The following is a 23,002-nucleotide window of genomic DNA, read 5'->3' on the forward strand; positions in this document are numbered from 1 at the left end:
AAAAACAGATTATGGAAAACTTTTTTTAAAAAAAGATTTATTTATTTATTTGAAAGAGTTACACAGGGAAAGGAGAGGCAGAGAGAGAGAGAGAGGTCTTCCATCCACTGGTTCACTCCCCTGTTGGCCGCAATGGCTGGAGCTGCACTGACCCGAACACAGAAGCCAGGAGCTTCTTCTGGGTCTCCCATGTGGGTACAGGGGCCCAAGGACTTGGGCCATCTTCTGCTTTTCCAGCCATAGGAGAGAGCTGGACAGGAAGTGGAGCAGCCGGCTCTCAAACCAGCACCCATATGGGATGCCAGTGCTTCAGACCAGGGTGTTAACCCACTGCGCCACAGTGCTGGCCCAGTGCAAGTTCTGTGACTGTTGCACCAAATGCTCACCCACATACCCATAATTTCAGAAACATGACGGAATGAAATGAAAATTGATACCCAATTTGTTCTGTTAGCTGTTGCCAACTGGATTTAAACTAAGCTGAAAATAAAACATTTTGATTAAATATTTATTCATGGTTGAAGTAGAGGAGTTAGGTGGTTGACTTTGCCATGTAAAATCTACAAAGACCAAATTAAGCAAAAGATAAAAAGAAATTTTATTTAAAATCATAGGAGCCTACGCACTTGAAAGTTTGTCTTTGTTCCAATTATAGATTTCATAAAGCTTTAGATAAAAATGTGATTAAATGCCTACCACAGAAACCATATTAATGAGAATGTGTTGCCATAGCTCTTGAGTTTGGATCATGAGGGACAATTGTGGTCCTTCAGCACCATCATCAAGAGCTAGAATAAAAATGGATTGAATACGTTTGATAATACAGTGGAATGTAGACATCAAAGATATATGTAGCCTAAGATAATCACTGGCCCAAACTCGGATATTTCTCTGTTTCATTTTCCTTCCTTTATTTTACTACCAAAATACTAAGTATGTCCTGCTTTGTACTAGTCACTGTGCTTGGGCATTACCTGTATTACCTCATTTGATCTTTCCACTTGACTGCCTGGACGGTGTTATTCCATTTTACTTATGGAAGAACATTGAACTCAGGTAGATGAAGTGCATTTGCATGTCCATGGAGTTGGAAGCAGCAGATCTTGGATCTATGCACAGGTTCTTGTGGGGAGCAGGTCCTGACGTTGAGTTAGTGCTGCATAATAAAGATTGTGGAGCTTATAGTATTACTGTGTTCTCCACAGGGAGAAATAGGAAATATTCTAACATAACGGGTCTGATGAACACAAAAGATGTTCTTTACAATCATTTCTTTAACCCAGACATATAACTGATTTCCTTTTTAACTGAAGGGAGGAAACACATTATTGATTCACCCAGCCAGGGATATTTTAAGAATCTTTAGTAATTTGTTCTACACAAAGCAAACCTGTTTGGGGGTGCATTTTTTATGATGGGTAATCTTCAAGCTATTTTCTTTGTACCATTTTTTTTTTCTCTGCCGATTTTAGAGGATCTGAAAAGGCTTAGATAGATCATTCCTGCTAGAGGCTATGATGATAGATGATCAAGTTTAATTGCAACAGGCAGTATTTGGTCCCTTTCCTATTTCTTCCTTGAAAATGGAACCGTCATTCAATCAGCTGGGAGCCTGGTCAATAGGGTCAGCTCCTGTGTGTGATGTGAACAGGAAGGGGCCTTGGATAATTGCATGCGACAGACAATTCATCTGGAAGCTCTAGAAAATGAGAGGTGTGGGAATGAGCTCTAAATGTCCATCTGGGTTTTGAAAAGTAGGTATCTGAAGTTGTGGCAGGCTGCTTTATAATTATATTGGTCACCAAGGTCAGTTTTCATAGCAGTCCAATTCCAGATGTGATCATAGCATAATGAACCATGCCTTTATAAATGTTACATTCCCTGGGATAAAAATGTCTGCTAGAATTTTCCTTCTGGTTTAAAGAGTTTAAATACCACATTGTTTTGAATAGTATTTTGCTCCACTGGTGTTTTGGTGTCATGAAAAGCAGCTGGAGGGCATAGCATCGAATAACAGATAAAGGAAAACCTCCCTCCTGTTCTTATAAAAGCAGAGTTCACTGTACTCATGTCCTGCTGTCCGGCCTCGATTCACATGGACCAATTTCTCTTTCAGCTTCCAAGATAAATGTAGTATTTACTGAATTGAGGCGATCATATTTTCCACTGTTACATGCCAGTCCTGCAGTGTTGGAGCACTCTTGTTCTCTAGATAGAAAATCCATCATATGTAGAGGTATCTTGGTCTTCCGTGATTTGAACCTAGTCTTTAATTGACTTCTGTTTTGAATGGAATTTAAAAACTGATTACCCATCGTGGAAAGAGACTGGCATAATTGATTGAGTCAAGGGCAGCCTCCTTGGAGTCTTTCTTGAGTATTTTTTCTAATAGACTGATACTAATTCTGAGACTCTACCTGTCACTAGCAACAGTGTCTAATCCCCATTCAGCTGAATTAGTAGTGTGAAATATTTTCTCTCTAAGGTGCCAGACAGTTAGAATTTGTCTCGGTTCTGAAGCAGCAACTGTTAATACCCTGAGTAATTGTGGAGACATTCTCCAGTACTAAAAGTTATATGCAGAATGAATCATAATAGTTCTTTTATGGTGGATGCAATTAAATGAATTATGCAAATGCACTATGAGAGTAATTAGAACCTGAAATGTTGATGAGTTAACCTCTATGTCTATGTGTTTATGACATTGAAATAGAAGAAATTTAGGAAAACCTTAGATCTTTTTAAAGGGAAGATAAACCAAAAAGCATTAGAAGTAAGTAGGTTTTGTGATGAGGGTTAAGGAAGCTTCCCCTTGACATTTATTCAGGAATTTGCAAGAGAGATGAAGATCATGACATTCTCCAGATAGAATCTGGGTGCTTGACAACCTGGAGGCTGAGGGACCAGGAGGTGCAAAAGTTTGGTCTTAACTAAGCGTTGCATTAGGAGTAAAAAGAGAAATAGCCTCACTGCTCAGTAAGTAGAACTTGAAAGGAAAGCTATAATTTAACAGTAATAAAATAATAAAATAGGTTAATAAGTATAAGAAGGAAAACCTTTTTTTTTTTCCATTATTTTTTGAGAGGCACAGAAGACAAAGAAAAATACCATCTGTTGCTTCACTTCCCAAATGTCCACAGCGGCCTCAGCTGGCCTGGACCTGAAGCAGGGAGCTGGGAACTGAACTGCGGTCTCTCGAATGGCTGCAGGAACTTGTTCACCTGAGTGGTCACCACTGCCTCCCAGGGTTTCCCTAAGCAGGAAGCTGGAGTAAGAAGCTAGAGCCATGACTCCAACCTAGATCTGATCCAACTCAAACCTGATGTGGGAAAGAACATTTTAACCAGAGCTAAATCACTGGGCCAAATTCCTGCCTCCACACAGTAAAACTTTTTTTTTTAAAGATTTATTTATTTGAAAGTCAGAGTTACACAGAAAGGGAAGGAGAGGCAGAGAGAGAGGTCTTCCAACCACTAGTTCACTCCCCAATTGGCCGCAATGGCCGGAGCTGCGCAAATCCAAAGGCAGGAGCTTCTTCCGGATCTCCCACGTGGGTACAGGGGCCCAAGGACTTGGGCTATCTTCTACTGCTTTCCCAGGCCATGGCAGAGAGCTGGATAAGAAGTGGAACAGCCGAGACTCGAACCAGCGTCCATATGGGAAACTGGCACTGCAGGCAGAGGCTTTACCCGCTACACCACAGCACCAGCCCCACAGTAAAACTTTTAAAAGAACAGGAAACATATTACATGTGTCACTGTGAACTCATTTTTCAATACAAGTATTCCCATCTGTGTCCATTGCTTGGAAGCATTTGCAACCCAGCAGCAATGAGTACCACTACATCCAGTGTCTGAGCTCTCAGTGCCACACAAAGTGAATGATGTTACCTCAAGATTTAACACCCAGAAGTCAACTTAAAGTGGCTCCTGCAAACAAAAGATAAGACAAATCAAACATCAAAAATAATGATAGTTGCAGTGGATGAAATGTGTGTGTGTGTGTGTGTATTCCATAATAATGTTCACAAAGAACAAAAAGAAAAAAAAAACAATTAGAGAAACCAAATGTATCAGATGCTGCTAGAAGTTGCAATGACACAAATTTATGATCTTAAAATTGGTAGTTAAATGTAAGGACTCAGCATGTATTCTGACCTTCTAGTGAGAACTGTACTGCAGACGAACCCAAAGACCTTTGGAGATGAGTGACATTTTCTGAACAGGTGCAGTGATAGAAATAGAAAAGCATCATTCTACAACCCCTGGTGAAATAATTTACTTAGGCCATCAAATGATAAAACATTGCTGAAAAGAGAGAAGTGAAAATACGGGGATGGGAGCAGGCTGGACCACTGAACCCACTGATATATCTGAGCATCATTGAAGTAAGTCATTCAGACTTCATGTTGCTTCTGGTATACATTGTGATGTGTAGACTACAACTTGGGAAGTGTTCTTTGAGGAAAAAATGTAACTATAATCAAAAGTCAAGGTCTAAAGTTCAGTTTACAGAAAATATGTGGCATAGAAGGCACAGCAAAGCCATGAACACACCCAATCCAGTGCAAAATTGAACTACCTGACAGAGTAATAATTTATGGTGTCTTCACAAGTCAAGAACAAATTACAAGGTAAAATTCGGGTATTGTTATTGCTTAGTAGAAACAACTGACATAAAAAAACTGCAAAACACTTTTAGATCCTGATTAAAGCAAACTATGAGAATCTATTTTTCTACAAGGGAAATTGATGTGTTGATTAATTAACAGATGGTAAAAAAATATGTTATTAATTTCAGTAAGAGCAATAATGCATTGTATTACCTAAGAAGAAAAAATTTTAAACATACACTCTAGTATTTATGAATAAATGACTTAATATTTGATGCTTCACTTAAAAGATTCTGCCAGGAAGGGGCAGAGAAAACAGATGGTAGTAAATAAAAAAAAAATGACAAAATAAGGACTGTTTAGATTTAATAATTAATCTACGTGTTTATGTATCCTACTTTTTGTATGCTTAAAAATTTTTACCAATAAAAAGCTAAAAATACAGTGAAATCACTATTTAGACAGAATTTTCTTAATAAAAATTAAAAATAAAATCAAAGCATTGTTCAGGCACCCCACACAAAGACAATAGATGTAGTAACCTTCAGTCACAATTATCCATTCTTTAAAAGAGTTCTCAAAAATTTTTATATAAAATGAAAAATTGTGAACTCTAAATAGATGCCAATACTTGTAGTAAATGGAACAGGAAAAGATAATTCTTAGGGACTTGGGGCATCAGGCAGAAAAAATTAATACTAATAACTTGAATGATGACAGTTTAAATTTATCTGGGTAATGAGAATTGTTGGGGAGACTTTAGTGACTTACAGCAACGATCTTCTGGGTATTATTTGCATAGATGAGTCAGATATGAGGTAGATTTGAAGAACAAAGTACACAAAGAAATTGCTAATGTCTTCCTTGTATTTTGGTTTTGCCTCATAAAGGTTCACCAGCCTCAATTTAATAGCAGCAGTAGTATTGCTGGGTGTAGTCAGAGATGGCTAACCCCGGCGCGCGGCTTCACTTTCACACAGGTTCCTGTGCTTGGAAGAGGCTGCAATGGTTGCTGTTCAGTTGTTGACATCTTGAAATTCTTAATAATTTTTGAAAAATAGGTCTCCCATTTTCATTTGTATTGAACCTCCAAATTATGGATAAATTGCATTATACTCATATAAAAATATCGTTATACGTTTAGTGGACTTTGTGACATTTCTTACTCATTCTCCTGGGGGAGACACGTTAGTCACTTCAGAGTCTTTTCATAGTGCTTTTGTCTTTTAGCTTCCCAACTCTTTTGTGTACAGCTAAGTAAACACAGCCTCTGGCATTGTGTTATTACTTGGGACAATATTAACTTCATAAAAATGACACCCAAAAGCAAAATCCAATTTTAAAACCTGATTGCTATCTACATCAAGAATTTGGTTTTGAAATACAGTTTTCAGATGTAAGTGTGCCAACTGATAATTCTGAAACATTGAGCTTAAGGAAAGGTAAATCTGTCTAAATATATGGAATTCTTTTGGCAGTCTTTGCCATGCACACAAATATGTTTTCTGAGTATACGTTTCTTTCCTATTGATAAAAGAATAGTTTCACCAAAGCAGTGATAATAAGACTACATGATTGCTATTTGGTTTTATTGCCTTGTGATATGCAATTAGTAGCAATACATCAATGATCCCAACTGCATAGAAATCTTGACTAAAGGGACACAGAAAGTCATATTTCACCATGCAGCCCATGCTCTTGCATAGTGAAGACTGAGATAGCTGATGGCTTGTCACAGTGCCAAATTTAACTATGATCTAAGGACATTGAAGAAAAAATGAGAGCATACGAATTCATCACAATTAAACACAAATTTAAAAGTAATCCCAGAATAAATACTATTTGAAAAATGCAAAATCCTTTCACTATTCAAACAATGTCTCTGGAAAGGACTACTTTTGCTAGTATTGTAACTCTAGGCAGAAAATTGTTTCTTAGAAATTAACCTTTCATAGCAACTCCCATGAATCACAGGTTTTACTGCTCTAAACATAAAAATTTGCAATTAGATTTCTTGGCTGGTTTACTTGTGATCTTTGACATGCAAGAAAGGAATCAGAAAAGAAATTATACTCTAGATCCTGCTCTCTTAAATGGATGGTCATTCCATCCTCTTTTAAACAGCACACTGATATGTTTCTCTCTGTCTCTGTCTCTCTCCCCTCTCAATTCTATTTCTCTCTCTCCCTTCCTCTACCCCAATTCCTCTCTCAAATGACTTATTTATGATTATAATATAGAAATTTATTTTTCCTTCTGTGTGTGTACCACAATTGATGTAAGCACTCCTCAACTGAATAGATTTTTCTGTGTTTTTAAATATTATTTCAAATAATACTATATTTCACATTTTATTAAAGTATTCTATGTGCTCTTGTTTATATAAGCTAGATGATTAGACATGCACTTATAGGTTATCGAGTAAGACCATTCAACATATTGAGATCAAAGATCATGTGCCAAAATTGGCTTGAGACCATTTTTCCTAACCATTATCAACACTGGGTATATGTATTTTTAAATGCCAATTTTTTGTGCAACACAAATTATGTTTATCTGTCTTTATTTTTAGGTCTCAATGCAATTATTAACTATTGCTGTTTGTCTTTTTGTGGGAATCTGTATCTTTGTTCTATTTTCCATTCTATGTCTTTTCCCAGCTGACTGTAGTTCTCTATATATTAAGGATATTAAGTAGTTGTTCTATGTGTTGCCAATATGTTCTCTTTTACTATTGGTATATTACCTTTCTCTCCACTGAAGTTTTAATGGTTTTCTGTCATTAATTATTGCACATTTTTCTTTTGGAATTAGGTTCCTTTTCTTTCTTTCCTGGTTTTGAAACATTGGAAAAGCGAGCGGCACCTGCAGGTTCGGTGCTCTCAAAGCCTCTCCAGGTTGCTCACATGCATTTGGAGAATCCACGGCCACAACCATCCACAGCCCTTGGAAACATGCTGTCCTTTCCTTACTTTTTGAAAAGGCCTCTCATCGTAAAATTATCTTTAAAAATCATGTATATTTTTCTTCTAATACTTTTATGACTATATTTTGAATATACTTAGATCTTTAAGTCAATATTACCCTTTATATAAAAGTAGAATTTTTAATCTTTTCCCTTTGTGGTTTAAAATGCAATCTGTATCGTGTCATAAGAAACTGAATTATCCAATTTCAACTCTTGATTTTTCTGAAGAAGTTTCATTTTCTAGATAGGTAATGAATATGTATCAAGTGTAATCATAGTTGGTATTTAAAATCTGCAGAACTAGAGCCAGTGTTTTGTGCACTTTTATGATATTTATCCTATACTGGAGTGCCTGGTTCAAATCCTGTCTTGTTTACCTCCTACCCACTTTCCTGCTAATGCACACCCTGGGAAGCAGAAGATGGTAGCTCAAGTTCTTGATTCCCACATGAAACCGAGTTTGAGTTTTAGGCTCATAGCTTCCACCTGGCTCATCCCTGACTGTTGTTAGTGATAGAGAAAAAATGCAAAGCCACATCTGACTCACAGCCATGTTCCCTCTAATAATCTATGCTTATACAATTAATAATGTCTTAAGGACAAATGTAGTATGTGCATTCAATATGGTCCAAAGTGTTTTAACACAGAGACATTTAAAGCAGGGTTAAGCACAGCTTCATAGAGAAATGATATGTGTGTTTTAAAGATGGTCATCAAATGCTGCCGGCAGAACTGACTTGCCCCAAGGAGTCTTTGTTGTTGTGATTGAAGCTGTTGCTTGTGGGTAGTATTCCCTCCCTTCATGAACACTGCTTGACTGGCTGAAGCTTGTAGTAGACGTCCTGCTCCTGGTGGGATGCAGACAGAGCATCAACTTCCACTGAAGAACTAAGTGAAAATGGGAGTTAGATTCTGGATTCATGTCTCTGCCCTTTCATGAATTCATCAGCGACAGCTACAGAACTTTCAAGTTCTAGAATACTCAAATGAGTCTTTTCTATTAGACTTAAAGCCAAGATGACTATCTAAATAATCACATGGTGTGGCACAAAAATAAGTTAATACACCCCAGGTTGAATAAACTTGGTGCACACTTAAGATATTAACTTTGAAACCAATAGAGGAACACCATTTTACCTTTTAAAAAAAAGAGAATGGACTTAAATTAGGGGACAATAATGATCTTCCAGCACCTACCAATGGCCACGTGACTGCTTTGGGGAAGTCAGTCACCAATTGCTGTTCTGTGCTTTCCCATTTCTGATTTTTCTTGTCGACTTTCCCTGAGAGGTTGCTCTGTTTTTCTATTTTATTTTCTTTTCCTCTCCTCCATTTCTAGAGTGCTTATTTCTGAATAAGCCATTTCCTTAAATTATTCAAGGAAGCAAGTTTCCAGGCAGAAGGAAATTTGCATTCTGATGTTGTTTAGAGTTTGAAAGACTGATGAATGACTGCCTTCTCTGTGGCTTCTCCACGTCACTTCAATCCTAATCGTGTTTCATGGCCTGTCCTTAGAGGGCTCATTTCATGCCTTACAGGTTTGATTTGCACCTTAATTTTTACCTCCTTCAACATAGGTAAAACAGAAAGCAAGTGCATACATAAACAAAGATAATAATGCATCGCTGTTTTGTTCTTTCTTTCAATGTAATAAAATTTAAATTCTCCGTTCTTATTTTTTCTTAATTAGGTTTTGTATTTCTAGATATACTTCCCAGTTGCTTCCTTATAGCTTCAGACAAAAATCTGAGTTTTAATAATTATAACCAATGGATAAAAACACTGACTGCAATCATAAATATTTCAAACAATTGAAGCCAACTTATTAACATCCAGCAAATGCAATTCTTTTATGGGAAATAGAATGTAGCAAATTGTATAGATGTAGTACAGTCATTATCTTTTAGCTACCTATTCTTGGAGTACATATTTAGCACCCTGTAAGGAAGTTCCATTGAAAAACAAACCTGTAACTCTGAAAAGAAAGATTACCTTCTAATAGGAAAGAGAACAACTGTCATTTCAGAAAAATAAAATCGATCTATCTATAGTTCATAGTATCTCAGAATATGACAAAGAAAATTTGAAAAATGAATCAAACATCAAGAAGCCAAAGTCTTCTGCCTAAGATTTTAGAAATGCCTAGGTTTAAGGTTCAGCAATCTGATTACAGAACTGGCACAAAGATGAAATACAGTCGGGATGAAGAAATCTAATTCTCCCGACATCAGCTCAATCCATAAGCTGGGTCATCTGATAATTGTTTTTCTAATCTCACTGAAAATTTGTCTCACGAAAGAGTGCTTGTATTGTGGATTTATTTTCTTTAGTTTCAGGAATCCCGCAGTTACCTAAATGCCAGGCAATGAGGTAACATTCCTTTTGCTCTCTCCCCCAAGCTCTGGCTTCATTTCTCATACCCTGAACTTCAAGGCAGAGCCAAGTATCCTGGACAACACTAGTGCAGCCTTGACAGCTGGGAATGGAGGAGGGTACTAATGAACATCCCTGGACTTGATTTCCACTGAGCTCAGTAGGCTACTTCTAACAACAGACCAACATTATTTAGGTATTCTGAAGGACACTACTATTCTTTCTCTGCAGATTTCCTTCCAGAAGTAAATTCTTCTTATTTTCCAAAGATTTTTGAGTTGTAAAAATAAGAAAGAATTTTATGGCTTTTTTTCACTGTTCTTCATATAATAAACTGCTCATGAAGCCTTAGAGAAAAAGTGAAAGTTATTGTTTTTCTCTTTTACATCGACTTACTATTCATTTTTAATGATTTATTTTATTTACTTGAAAGGCAGAGAGAGAGAAAGAGAGTAAGAGAGAGAGAGAGAGTGCACACAAGAGAGCAAGAGAGCTCTTCCTGTGCTTGTTCACTCCTCAAACAGCTGCAATGGCCAGGACTGGGCCACTCGAAAGCCAAGAGCTTGGAATTTCACCCAGTTCTTCCACATAGATTTCAGAGACCCAAGCACTTGGGTAATCTTCCACCAAGTTTCCAGGCACAGTTTAATGGGGACTTGGATAAGAGCAGCTGGGACTTGAACCAGGGCTCCACTATGGGATGCTGGTGCTACAAGTAATGGCTTAACCTGCTTCTCCTGCCACATGGGAGCAGTAGTGGTAGATTGTGCCTTTGCTCACTGGTTAGCTCTTGGTTATTACTAATAGATGTGAAATTATTTAAGGGAAAGGGTCACGTTCAATGTAATCTAGTAATCCATTTTTAAATCCCCTTAGTTCCTCTAGTCTGTTTGTGTAGACAAAGACTCCAAAGCCCATATGACAATCCTGAGTGTATTATTTTAATTTGAGAGAAACTTTAGACATTCCGAGAACAAGGGACTTACTGGTGGCTCAGTGCTCTTTACAGTGAGTGCCTACCTACAGCCTATCATATTAATTTTGCTTCCTATCAAAATCTATGTGTTATCTGGAAAGATTGCCACTATTCATTTTTAAAAATGTTCTAACCTGAGGTAACACAAAGACCCAGACTGTCACAGTATCTCATCCTTTGAGTCATTTCAAGCCTACAAGTTAGGATAAGGCAATGTGTGGGAACATCTGAGGGTATTACTACAACTCCCTGAGGCCTTCCATGTCACCCGAGGATGTGGCCCAGTCCAGCTTTAATGATTGATTAATCATTAATTAATTAATTTGATGATTGATTAATCACTCTAAGTGATGCACACAGGGCATTTCCACAATGACGTTTTTTTGCTTGTGAAACAATTCCCCTTAATGCTTTGGTAATGTTAGAGCTGACCTACCATGTTCCAATGAGCCCTTTCCCACAAACCCGTAAGTTCCTAATGCATTTGTTAGAAACAACTTAGACAAACCGGATAGGTCACCACAAAAAAGGCTCTCATCTTTTGGCTAGTAAATACCTGCAGGTTATCTGATTAGCATGTTTATAAGGATTCTTTACTGAGCCACTTCTCTGTCTCTCTCTCCATCTCCTCCTCTTCCTCTTTCTCTCTTTCCTGTCCTTTCTTAGGCACTGCCAGGGCAGAAATGATGAGTTACACACGAGCTGCAAACCCTTCTTTTCTTCCTATAGGCTGGATATTATTTAGTCCCTGAAAACACGTAGGCATTGACCCCCCCAAAGTCATACATTAACAGTACTAATTGGGTGGGAATTTAATTTAATGCAATTATGATGTTTAAGAGATCAGCCTAGGGATCAGTCCTTAGGTACCTGGAGACATTCTGTCAGGACGTAGTTCTTGAAAGGAGATTGTTATATAGGCCTGAGTTTGGGCCCAGCCACTCTCTGCTCCCAGGTCCCCCGTGTGGTCCTTCCTGTGCCCATGCTTCACCATTGCCCTTCACACTCTCACCGGAGGCCAAACATGAAGCCGTCCAGTCTTGGATTTGAACATCCAAAACATGAGCTGAGCAAACTTTCTCTTTTTAAAGTTACTTGCCTCAGGTATTTTTTGTAAAGAAAGCTGACTAAGGCACTTTGCAATCCCATCTCCACAGCAACTATTATTCTGCCATGACTAATTATAGCTATCTGTTGTTATCCATATAACTGATCATTTGTTACACACTTACACTATAGACACACAATGGTCACAATCACTGACACTTTGTGTCACTATCTGTTATGGTAAAATTTGAAATTCTCTAAGGGAAGCAAGCCTAGAGGAACTTTCAGTTTTCTCCCAGTTCCTGTGACTGGTCACTTTTACAATCCAAGGAATTACAGATGCCTTTTTCCTTTACACATTAGAATTGGAGTGATTGCTTATTCCTGTACTCTCAGCATCTCTCTACAGTTAGTCTGCAACATTCTTGCATATGCTCAGCCACTTGGATGACAAGAAAATGTATCATTCAGGCATGACAAATGGAAATAAGCTATATAGGTTTAAGAAAATTAAACATTCGTACCAGATGTACAGAGCACAGAGTTTTGAGCAAATTAATAAATGATTTTGGCTGATTTCTACAGCTCTTCCTGTTTTGTGTCAGGCCATCTAGATAATGTCTCCAAACCCCCTTGTCCTTAAGATGACAAAGTCCTTCGAGGCAGAATCTTTAGGTAACCTTTCAGTTGAAATCAAACCACAGGACCTGGGGAGTTCTTAACCATTAGCCCCTTAATTCAGCAAATTGCTCTTGGATCCCATTCTATGGAGTGTATTATCCTAGGTACTGAGATATAGTTGTGAGCAAGGTAATCATGGTTTTTGTTCTCATGCTTCCATCCTCTTAAAAAGGCCTATAGGTGCCAGCGTTGTGGCACAGTGTGTTAAAGCCCTGGCCTGCAGTGCCGTCATCCCATCTGGATGTGGGTTCAAGTCCCAGCTGTTCCATTTCCAATCCAGCTCTGTGCTATGGCTTGGGAAAGCAGTAGATAATGGCCCAAGTCCTTGGGCCACTGCACCCACGTGGGAGACCTGGAAGAAGCTGCTGGCTCCTGGCTCTTGGCTTTGGATCAGCACAGCTCTTGCCATGTGGTCATTTGGGGAGTGAACCAGTGGATGGAAGACGTTTCTCTCTGAATCTACCTCTCTCTGTAACTCTTTCAAATAAATAAAATAAATCTTTTAAAAAAAACCTATAGAAGAAACCAAGGTTAAAATAAACTAAAATAATTATAAATTGTGATATGCCAAAGTATCATTCAACTGGATATTTAAGAGCAGTAATATTCTTATGAGATTATTCAACAAAAATAACTAGCAAACAAGAGAAGATTTCATTATGGATTCCAGATGCTGGTATTATGCTGTATGACTTAGATTAATTTTCATTAGATTTCTAAAGAATGAAATTAATCATCCAGTATCATAGAAAATCAATAAACTTCAAGCTGCTTTGAAATACTAACATAAGAATTTTAATGCCTTGAATGCAAAGTTATTTGAAATGACAGATAATGACAATTGTCTCCTAGAACACACAACAGAAACTTTCTGGATTCATACTGAAACTGATGTAATTGTTCCTCTTTGCATAATTTAATTTTTAGGCAGTAGGTTCAAATCAGGTTTTTCCATTAGAGTCCTTATTTCAACTATTCACCCTGTTCTTTCCTGCTCCTCTCTTCCTGATTCCAAGTGAATGGAAATTCCCTGTCATTGGAGCCTGAGTTTATAGAAAAGATATTTAAATTCTGTTTTGAATAGTGAGACTTTAGAAGTTTCCTTCAGAACAGAAACCAATGGAAGGATAAAGAATTGCTTTGCCTTTTTAGGTATCTGGTGTGCCTATTGCCGTGCTTTGACAGTCACCATTTTAAGTACCTGCCATCCAACCCCTGAGCATCAAGCCCCAACCCTGCAGAAGCACTATACTAGGAGTTTGGGGGATTATTATTGTAGGTCTCATACTGAAGGAGGTTATAACCTCCTAAGGGATAGCAAAGTAATCACAGCATAATACATTTAGGGGTTAAGCAGGAATTAGATTACCAGATAAGAGAGGAAAATGATAACTGTGAAGATTCACAATAATGTTCAAAATCTGTTAATTAATGATCAAAGTGGAGAATATAGGTTTATTCTCACAGGCTACATTAACAATGACATAATCAAGTACAGCCCGATTTTCCTCTAGCACTGGAACAGATGCATCTTCTCTAGTCAAATAGAAAATAAAATGGGTGACTATGTGTATAGGCTATGCATATAAAAATGCATACTCGATACAATCTTGATATACCAGTGTACTTATACTGTGGGAGACAAAGAGAATTATGACAACATACAACATAAAATAGGTCTGGTATTTCCAGCTCAGACTTAGTAGTATTTGAGGCATTTACTTACTGAATAAATGATGAGTAGAATTCCATGATTTGTTTAAATCAGTCTCTCAACACACACACAGAGAAAGAGAGGGAGAGGGAGAGGGAGAGGGAGAGGGAGAGGGAGAGGGAGAGGGAGAGGGAGAGGGAGAGGGAGAGGGAGAGAGAGAGAGACCCAGACCATTCTAGTCAACAGGAACAATATAAACAAAGCTTCAGAAATCATAGATTAGGCCATAGCAATGCAACAGGAAATATATGCAGTTAGAAGTAGAAAATTGTGACAAAGTATGACTGGGAATTCATTAAAGAAGACTACAAACGTTAGGCAAAAGAAGCTGGGCTATATTCAATAAGGTGTGTAAAGCCAGCAAAGATGTTGAAACAGATATTAATATTCTGGTTGTGATACTATGGGAGGCAAGGAGATTGTGGAAGGCAGACATGATGAGTTTGTTTATGATCTGCTGGATCTGAGCTGTTGCAGGGGCATTTGGATCCAGCTAGACACTCACCTTCAGCTCCTAAGGAGGAAGCCTTCACTGGAAACATAGTCTGATGAGCCACTTCCAGAGACACGGTTTTTATTTCTATTTCAGTACCTAGAACAGTTCTAGGAGATGTATATTATCAAAAAATACCAAGTTTATGATATTTGAATATATTGAGGATATGGTGAACACCTATCTACTTAAACACTTAATGGATGAATGGGTGGTTGGATTGACGAATGGGTTGGTAGAAAGAAGGAAGGTTGGTTTTGTGTTTCTATCCAGGTTGTATCTTAATGCTTGCTAGTTTGAAAGTTCCTATTAAATATCTATTGTGTTATTGGAAGTTATTTTTAGACATAGCATCAGATTCTGTGTAACTGCTCACAAAAGTGTGTTAGAAGTGCTATAGGGTGTAAGGGAGCAGCGCCCAAGTGACCAATGATTGCTGCTGTGATCAGTTGCCTCAGTAATTAGATAAGTAGAGCTTTCTATGGCCATGAAATAAGAACTGTTTGGGGGTGAGTGCTGCAGTGCTGGGAGAAATGAGAAGAGAATACAGTACTTTGTTGTTCTTCCTCTCTTTTCTGAGACTGAAGTGGTACTCAGGATTAGAAAAGCATCATAGCCGGCACACATTCTGACAGTGGGGAAGCAGAACAGCAACTCGGAGAAGACTGAAGATAGAAAGCTATCCTCTCTGGGGAAGCAAAGAGCCATTAAAGGTGTCAGTCGCATCGAAGGCTAGCATTGTGTTTCTCTAAAGACTCATCACTTCTGGAAAGTTCTACAGACTGGAAAGGGGTCAGAAAGGCATTTACTAAAAGGGCAAGCCAAGACCTTCGTGCTTCAATAGTTTCCTAGGACATGACCGTGCTGAGACAGGTGAGTAGTTCACTCTCAAACTCCAATGTGAGCAGCAGTGTGGAGCTGAACCTAGTTCAGGAGAATATTCTTGCCTTCTGGGACTGCTAACACAAGCCTCAAACTGACCCCTGAGTGAGAGCAAATGTCTTTTCCTGCTACTTTTCATCCTGCCTTTCATCTCAGTACTAAGTTCCCTGCCAGTTCAGCTACTAGGATCAATCTAGTACTTAGTGAAAACAGGACAAACTGAGCCAAGGTGACTCTCAGTTGCTCCCTGACACTAGATTCCTGCACCCCTGCCCTCCATCTGTGACCTTGCCTGACACCTAAACCACCATAAATCCGTCCCTGGTGTTTACCCTTGTTCTTGAACTCCCATCTCACGTATTTTCAAAGGCACAACTCTGTTGCAGTAGGCTATGTTCATAGGAACTTGGTTTCTTGCCCTGCATCACATTCATAGCAGGTGCTTGGCACTTGCTGCCCCAGTCCCCAGAGCTCAGATTGCTACATGTAGAATCCCAGCATCCTGGTTATTGGCTGCTCCTGACCTCCTAGGTGCCTGTCTGACCCTTTTGCTTGGTCATCCTCTCACTCCTGCTGAAACACTCCAGCACTCTTGAGACTAATTTTGCTTCAAAATTTATAGCTAGGCACTCCAAATCCCCAATTTTACTATTCAGGCATTTCTAACTCCTCCTGGTTTTATCTTTTCCAACATTAGCTGAATTCCCAGATTAACATGGAGGAAGCTATGGCATGGCTCTTTCCTATTTCCCAGTAAAAGACAAAAGAATGCCAGAATTCGAAACTTTTGCTAATCTTTAAAGTGAATGTAGAAATATTTACATGAATTCAAAAGTTAAGCGTAGGAAAATGTTGATTTACATAATATTGGTGTATATTTGGAATATTCCATTAAAATTTGCTGGGGAAGGTCACTATTTAAAAAAATTATAGATTCTGGAAGCAAAAGCTTCTGGATTCTTCTAAAGAGAACCCACAACTAAATCAGAACACGTAAATGGTGTGTTGTAGGGCTAATTATTAATTTTTAAAAAGTCAGAGATCACTCCATCGCTTCTCAGTCCTAAAGAAAAACTCAAAGCTTTTCACAGACAAATGTAGTTCATAGAACGTTATGGCTTTGGTTACTCAAAGTAAATCGCAACATTAGACTTAGGAAAAATTAGGATAATAAACACAGGGTTGCATTCTGTGATTTTTCTGACCGCTTATTCTAGTAACTTCATAATACCACTGAAACTGGTCAGATCTGATTATGCTTTCAAAGTCTGCCCTTCTGTACAGTGATGAATTAAATAGGTTTTAAATAGAATAATAACTTTTTAAAAAATACGTATTTGTTCATTCTGTACCTCTGGGTCAAGTACTGTTAATTTTATGTACATGCTCTGAGTTTCCAAAAAATATAACATTTGGCAACTGTTGAACTTTATCCACCCTAGAATTTGGAAAGTATAATTTATTTATCTGGAAGGAGAGAGGGGGTGAGCACAAGAGGAGTCAGGAGGAATAAGAGGAGGGAGGGGCAGGACAAGGAGGAGAGAGAGATACTAATTTCTTGACATCATGTGTACTTCTGGATAATTTTGTGCCTATGAACAGTCCTATTCCTGCTCCTAACCCCAGAATTTCATGCATTTGAACCAGTTAATTCTATTTTTGCTTCAGCTAATTTGTACTATGATTCTATTCATTAGATAAATTCTGTTGTGTAAAATTCCAAATGAACAGAAAATTTAAGGTATTAAAATACATGGGGAGTTTGGTAAATTTCCTCCCAGTGTTATATTCTGTCTCTATTCCTGTCTCCGTCATCTGTTCCAGACAACCAACTAGTAGTTTTCCCGTTTGGTTTTCTCATTATGCATAAGAAGTGTTTCCAGTCTTCACTCAAAGGTTTTAGGCTATTGAAAATTTGACAAAGCAAAGTAACCATAAGTTTTCATACTGTGAACTATGCCAGGATGTGCCAATGAGTACTAACAATTTAAATAATTGATGTGTTGCTAGGTTGTCAATACATTGTGCTACATGCCATTAGTTATACTATAATGAGTTGTTGATGTTTAACTATACTAACTATACTTAATCTTTCCCTGCTCCATGCATTTATTATCAGTCATTGCAGAGTTTGTATTAAAATAAACACTTACTTGACATAAAAACATTTAATTCTGGGCCAATGTTGTGTTGCAGTGGGTTAAGCTGCCACCTGCTACCCTGGGATATGATATGGGTACCGGTTCCGGTCTCAGCTGCTCCACTTCTGATCCAGCTCCCTGCTACTGACCTGAGAAAGCAGCAAAGATTGGCCCAAGTGCTTGGACCCTGCAACCCATGCTCTCCTGGTTTCAAACTGCCCATTCCCAACTGTTGCAGCCATCTAGGAGAGTAAACTAGCAGATGGAAAGTCTGTCTGTCTGTCTGTCTCTCTCTCTCTCTCTCTCTTTCTCTCTCTGTCTTCCTGTTTCTCTATATATAACTCTTACAATTAAATAACTAAATCTAATATATATGAAATGATTTTTTTTGGTGCACAAAAATTTGAAATCTAGGCATATAAAGGATTTATAGCTCATTAATCGTGATAAATACACTAATATGAGAGGTTAATAACAGGGAAGAGGGATAAGGAGTGTATAGAACTCTATGCATTACTACCTCATGGTTTTTGTAATAAAATGTTAAAAATAAATTTAAAAGTTCATAGAAAATTAGTATTATGAAAAAGCTACGCATGGGTTTCAAAATTTGTTTTGCACCAAAAAAAAAATAATAATAAACTTTTAATTCAATTTTCCATGAGCTTTTAAAATTATTTTAAAGAAGTTATATATTTAATTTGTGAAAGTGAGGCAGATAGAGACTGACAGAGAGAAAGAGTAAGAGATACCATCTGCTAATTCATTCCCCAGATTCCCTCTGTGGCTGAGGCTGGGCCATGTTGGCACCAGGAACCAGGAACACAATCCAGGTTTCCTGTTTGAGAGGCAGGGCCCAGTTACTTGAACCCTCACCATTGCCTCCCAAGATCTGCATGAGCAGGAAACTGGAGTCAGGAGCCAAAGATGGAAATCAAATCCAGGTATTGTGCTGTGGGACCTGAGCCTCGTAACCACTACTTGAAAAACCCCACCCTCTACAGAACCCCTGAAGTACTCTTGTAACTTCTGCTGCTTGGCAATGTCAAACTCAAAGAAACTAGATGGAAAGGAAAAGAGTTCATATCCTAAAATGGAAATTAGTAAGTTGGGAGGAATGATATGGTCAAACAAACCATATTAGAATGCATCACTATGGCTGGTGCCGTGGCTTAACAGGTTAATCCTCTGCCTTGCGGCGCTGGCACCCCGGGTTCTAGTCCCAGTTGGGGCGCCGGATTCTATCCCGGTTGCCCCTCTTCCAGGCCAGCTCTCTGCTATGGCCCCGGAAGGCAGTGGAGGATGGCCCAAGTGCTTGGGCCCTGCGCCAGCATGGGAGACTGGGAGAAGCGCCTGGCTCCTGGCTTCGGATCAGTGAGATGTGCCAGCCACAGCGGCCATTGGAGGGTGAACCAACGGCAAAAAGGAAGACCTTTCTCTCTGTCTCTCACTATCCACTCTGCCTGTCCAAAAAAAAAAAAAAAAAAAAAAAAAAAGCATCACTAAAGACCACACTTTTAAATAAGAATCTATTCATACCCTGTATGTAAAACTCTTTTTTTTTTTTTTTTTTTTTTTTGGACAGGCAGAGTGGATAGTGAGAGAGAGAGAGACAGAGAGAAAGGTCTTCCTTTTTGCCGTTGGTTCACCCTCCAATGGCCGCTGTGGCCGGCACATTGTGCTGATCCGAAGCCAGGAGCCAGGTGCTTCTCCTGGTCTCCCATGCGGGTGCAGGGCCCAAGCACTTGGGCCATCCTCCACTGCCTTCCTGGGCCATAGCAGAGAGCTAGCCTGGAAGATGGGCAACTGGGATAGAATCCAGCGCCCCAACTGGGACTAGAACCCGGGGTGCCAGCGCCGCAAGGCGGAGGATTAACCTGTTAAGCCACGGCGCCGGCCTGTAAAACTCTTAAAAATACTATTTTATTGTTAGACATGCAATTTGGGCTTAATATATATTGATTAATTGATTGGCTGTCAATGGGAATAGAGAAAACAGAAAAATAATTTTTATTTTCTGTGATTTTTCTGAAATTTTGTCATTGTAATGTGTATTTTAAAAATTCACCCCATTGTCTCTAATTAGTTAATTTTTTGTTCCGTTTGAAATGAAGAGGGGGAGATACAAAGAGAGATCTTCCATCTACTGATCCATTCCTCAAGTGCCCGCAACAGCCAGAGCTGGGCCGGGCCAAAGCCAGGAGCCCAGAACTCCATCTGAGACTCACATGGGGGTGACAGGAGCCCAAGTCCTTGAGCTGTCATCTATACTGCCTCCCAGGGGTGTACTAGCAAGAATCTTGATTGGAAAGGGAATAGCTGGTACTTGAACCAGGCACTCTGAAAATAAGAAGCAGATGTCCCAAGTGGCAAGTTAACCTGTGCACCAAACTCTTACCATGCCCCTTTCTTTTTAAATAGTGTTTCAATCAGGTGGATTAATTTGAGATTGTTTTGGAGTAGGCCAAAATGGTTGATGATTTGATCATTAATAGCCTGAGATATCCCAGAAAACTACTTCAGCTCTAGGAAACCGACCTTCAGTGAAGTTAATGGTAGCTTTTGAAGATGTAATTACTCCTGTAAAGGCCGGGCAGTGGCTTACTGCTGTAATATTTTTTTCTTTTGAGTGGGCTACAAAACTATAATGAACTAAAAAAAATAAAAAATAAGCATTGTGGAAAAATAAATACTCTTAGAATTAGCCAATAGTTTTTGCTAAAGTATAATAAAGAGCACTGGAAAAGACATATAGAATTCCATTTCAAAGATAGCATTTTATTTATATTTGTTTTATATCTGATTTAACAGGATAAATAAGAGATTTCTGCTGTGGCCTGGGAAGGCAGTAGAGGATGGCCCAAGTCCTTGGGCCCTGCACCCACATGGGAGACCAGGAGGAAGCACCTGGCTCCTGGCTTCGAATTGGGGCAGTGCGCCGGCCGTGGTGGCCATTTGGGGGGTGAACCAACGGAAGGAAGACCTTTCTCTCTCTTTCTCTCTCTCTCTCTCTCTCTCTCTCTCACTGTCTAACTCTGCCTGTCAAAAAAAAAAATTGAAATGCAGTTTTTCATAGAATGAAAACAATATTTCTTAACAAGACTTTCAGAAATGAAAGTGAAATTGTACTCACTCGCAAAATTTTAATTAGTTCATGTAGTAGAAGCCTTTTATATGATCCTATTAATAGATTTCATCAAGTAACGCTAATTGGTAAATACAATAAAGTCAAATAATGTCATTAGAAGAGAGAGGAATAAATGTTCAAGATTGCTTTTCAAAGATTCTTTCCTTGGGGCTATATTTAAAGAGTCTCCCCTTCTGACCAACACATCCTGTGTCCCTGTGAGCAGAGAGAACTTAGAATTATCTGGGATCTTAACACCAGAGTGATGTCAGGAATAATAACAGTCGCAAAAGAATCCTATGTAAATATCACTTTTCTTCTGTTTGTGATTTTGAACAGTGTTCATGCTTCATTTGAACCATAGTGAGGTGTTTGATTATGTAAAGAAAAAGCCAATATTTATTAATGTGTTATGCACAGTGGAACTAAAATAGAGATGGGGTAAAACTTTCATAGGGTAGCTTGGAAGGGAGGTTTATCCTTTGTTACTGAAAGGAAAACCAGTTGAGATGTTGCCTTGGATTTAAAGGTAAAATGCCTGCTAATGATCACTTTTCATGTTCCTAGGTGAAGAAGTCATGTACAAGTAGTATTTTTGTTCCATAGGGCATCCATAAAGAATGTTGCCTGGTTTTCACAAACATTTTTTTTTGCATAGTCTGGCTTTAAATACACACTTAAGATATGCACAAGAAATGCTTAGATGTCAAACAGTCGACTAAGACCAGGAAAGTGTAGGTGATGGTGACTTTCATATGACTCATCATATTGTGGCAATGATTGAGGGTCAAGGTTTCAGGGTAGATTTGCCTTTTGCGTGCATATTCATTACTAAACTTAAATTTTCTGAATCTCAACACTGCATAAAATTGTAGGATAGATGAAGGATAAGTAATAGACATGTATAGTGATATATATTTATTTTTTAAAAGTAGAGTTCTAAATGTACAGACTAGCAACTTGATATTGACTTGGGAAGGAACCTGCCGTAGACTTATCAAGGGCAGAAAGAATAGCAATGACAATACAAACACAGCAAACAGAGTAGACAAAAATTAACTGCTACCATTCTTGAGGCATTAGCACATACTCACTGCAAATTTGGGAGGTAGAAGTGAGCCAGGAGTTGAGAATTAATATCAACCCTACATTCCAATTAATTGCAGTAAATTGGATTATATCCAAGGTTCTGATAGATAGGCAAAGTCTTAGATTTGACAAAATACGGCAATTTCTAGACAGTTACTGGTGACTGGAAATTCCTACTGAGCATCCCATCTGTGGGTAATGTGTCATAACCCCGGATATGCCTGCCTTTTCCATCTGAGCTCTGTGCATGGAGATAATGGCCCTCACACCTAACCTGGATCCAGGGAAGTTTTTTAATTTCTGCTATAGAGAACTAGCAAAAACAAAGCAAAACAGTGTATGGAAGTTACTGACACATACATCATGGACTAAGAATTAAGAAAGCATTTCTTGAGCATGAATGATTAAAGTAATTTATATATGTATATATATAATATATATATTTTAAATCTGAGATTAGCTGAGCAAAGGATATGTTTGCCAGGAAACCTTACTGTTAGACATAAGATATAGGCCAGAGGAGATCAGCACGTGGACCACAGTCTTTTATTTTTTCATACTTTTTCCATGATTCTCTGTACTGCTTGCAGTGCCGTACCTCCATGTTTTATCATCATGGTTAACTTTGCTCCCTAGAGTTAGCACTTGATAGAACAGCTAAGATAGTACTTAGGACACCCACATCCCATGTCAGGGTTTGGGTCCCAGTCCACTATATAGATTCCAGCTTTCTGCTAATGCACACCCATGGAGGCAGCAATGATGGCTCAATCCATGCTAGATACCTGGATTGAGATCCCAGATCCTGGCTTCAGCCCTGGCTGTTACAGGCGTTTGGGGAGTAAACAAACGTATTCGTGATACTCTCATTCTCATCATTCTTTCCCTCTCCCTTCCCC

General features: G+C 38.6%; 1 protein-coding gene and 1 non-coding gene across 2 annotated transcripts in view; one reads left to right on the forward strand and one right to left on the reverse strand.

Annotated features, from left to right (window-relative positions):
• Positions 1-23,002, forward strand: part of CNTNAP2 (contactin associated protein 2) — a 1,725,059-nt gene that overhangs the window by 1,075,334 nt on the left and 626,723 nt on the right. The gene's annotated exons all lie outside the window — the stretch shown is intronic.
• LOC133768649 (small nucleolar RNA SNORA44) lies at positions 7,454-7,572 on the reverse strand. The gene has a single exon (XR_009867041.1). It is a non-coding gene; the product is annotated as a small nucleolar RNA SNORA44 (small nucleolar RNA).

Source organism: Lepus europaeus, chromosome 1 (genome assembly GCF_033115175.1).
Source record: "Lepus europaeus isolate LE1 chromosome 1, mLepTim1.pri, whole genome shotgun sequence".
Taxonomy (NCBI): Eukaryota; Metazoa; Chordata; class Mammalia; order Lagomorpha; family Leporidae; genus Lepus; species Lepus europaeus.